The sequence below is a fragment of the Dipodomys ordii genome, unplaced genomic scaffold (genome assembly GCF_000151885.1).
Source record: "Dipodomys ordii isolate 6190 unplaced genomic scaffold, Dord_2.0 Scaffold50, whole genome shotgun sequence".
Classification (NCBI taxonomy): Eukaryota; Metazoa; Chordata; class Mammalia; order Rodentia; family Heteromyidae; genus Dipodomys; species Dipodomys ordii.
In genome coordinates, this window is record NW_012267266.1 from 3,130,520 (window position 1) to 3,132,863 (window position 2,344).

General features: G+C 41.1%; 1 protein-coding gene across 1 annotated transcript in view; it reads right to left on the reverse strand.

Annotated features, from left to right (window-relative positions):
* The window catches only part of Ankhd1 (ankyrin repeat and KH domain containing 1), a 134,175-nt gene that overhangs the window by 97,029 nt on the left and 34,802 nt on the right, over positions 1-2,344 (reverse strand). The gene's annotated exons all lie outside the window — the stretch shown is intronic.

Sequence of the window (2,344 nt, forward strand, 5' to 3'; positions counted from 1 at the left end):
ACTTGAGCCACAGCACCACTTCCAGCTTTTTTCTTTTTGCTTATGTGGTGCTGAGGAATCGAACCCAGGGCCTTGAGCATGCAAGGCAAGCTGTCTACCACTGAGCCACCTTCCCAGCCCTGATGACCACCATTAGGAAGAGAAAGAACCAGCAACAATGCCCTCCCAGTGTCAATAATGTTATTATCATATTTAGAAGACAGCACGTTCCTAAAGGAACAAGTTCAGAAGAAAAACAAAATGGAGATTTCACTCCTGTGATTAGGTTTTTCTCTTTGAAAAACACATTACAAGTTGGGTACCGGTGGCTCACGCCTGTAATCCTAGCTACTCAGGAGGCTGAGATTTGAGGATAGAAGTCTGAAGCAAGCCTGGGCAAGAAAGTCTGTGAAACTTTTTTTTTTTTTGGTGAGGGTCAAGGGGCTTAAACTCTGGGCCTGGGTACTGTCCCTCAGCTCTTCAGCTCAAAGCTGGCACTCTATCACTTGATCCACAGCACGGTTTCCAGTTTTCTGTGGTTTACTGGAGATAAGTGTCTCATGGACTTTCCTGCCCAGGCTGGCTTTCAACTGTGATCCTCAGATCTCAGCCTCCTGAGTAGCTAGGATTAAAGGTATGAGCCACCGGTGCTCAGCCTGTGAGACTCTTATACAATTAACTACCAAAAAAGTGAGAGCACTAGCCTTAAGCACAAAAGCTTAAGGACAGCACCCAGGCCCTGAGTTGATGCCCTAGGACTAAGAAAAAAAAAAAAAAAAGGAGAGAATAAAAATTATTTTAAGAGGAAGCCACATGAATATCTAAGAGAAGAATGCTCCTGACAGAACTACAAAGGCCTTGAAGGAGGACATTCTTGAAAATTTATAAAACATAACAGAGCAGGATGGTTTTGCTAAAATGAACATAGAACTGTAATTCATGTGAAGCACTATGTATGCTAAATCATTAACCCTCTAAGGTGGCCTCTAAAAGACCATCCAGCGCCTGAAATAATACAAACATCAACCTTTATCAAGATCATCCAACTAATACAAAATAATGATCCATATACTGAATGTGGTATCATAGACTGCCACTGAATCGTAAGTAAATTAGATGATGTAATGAAAGTATGCAATGGATGTAACTCTCAATGTAGTGTGTGTGTGTGTGTGTGTGTGGTGTGTGTGTGTGTGTGTGTGTGTGTGTATGTGTGTGTTTGCCAGTACTGGGGCTTGGACTCAGGGCTTGGACACTGTCCCTGAGCTGCTTTTGCTTAAAGCTAGCACTCTTATCACTTGAGCCACAGTACCACTTCTGGCTTTTTCTGTGTATAAGTTATTGAGGAATGGAACCCAGAGCTTCATGCATGCTAGGCAAGCACTTTACACTAAACCACATCCCCAGCCCTCTCAGTATAATTTTAGAAGAGTAAATAAATTTCAATAGTTTATCTTTATTTTCTTATTCCTTGACATGTTCATATTCCTGAAAAGATGTACTTAAGAACACAAAAGCTGGGCTAGGAAGGTGGCTCAGTGGTAGAGTGCTTGCCTTGCATGCATGGGTTCAATTCCTCAGCACCATACAAGGTAGAAAAACCCGGAAGTGGTACTGTGGCTCAAAGTGGTAGAGTGCTAGGCTTGAGCTAAAGAGCTGAGGGACACTGCCTAAGCCTGGAGTTCAAGCCCCACAACCGACAAAAATAAAAACAAAAACAAAAAAAGCTTGGGTTATAGGGTATCTGCCTAGCAAGCTCAAGGCCCTAGATCAAACCTAATTACCACCAGAAAAAAAAAAAAGGCAAGAAATACCTTTGCAATTTCAAAGCCTAGCAAAAAGTTTAACAAGAAATAGAATCTAAATATATAATCCCACTCTATCAATCAGATTTCCTTTTTCCCCTAAATCAGAATTCTTAAACATACGACACCAAGGACTCTAACCTCTGATTTTTGTTTTTAATAGAACTTTATTGTGATTTTAAGGTATTATACACAGGGGTTATAATTCCATAAGTCAGGTAATGAGTACAATTCTTGTACAATGTCACCCCTTCCTTCACTTTCCCCTAACTTCCCCATCCTGTCTCTGCTTACAAGTTGTACCTTTTATTTTATATTTTATTTTTGTGCTGGTCCTGGGGCTTAAACTCAGGGCTTAGGTGCTGTTCCTGAGCTTCTTTTCCTCAAGGCTAGCACTCTACCACTTGATGATCCTCAGATCTCAGCCTCTTGAGTCCATAGGATTACAGAAGTGAGACACCAGTACCTGGCCATAGTTCATTTTTTTAACAGTGTTTATTGAATACCATAACTGCTTTTGTTCATCTTTCATGACTCCATTTCATGCCTCCTCTACTCTT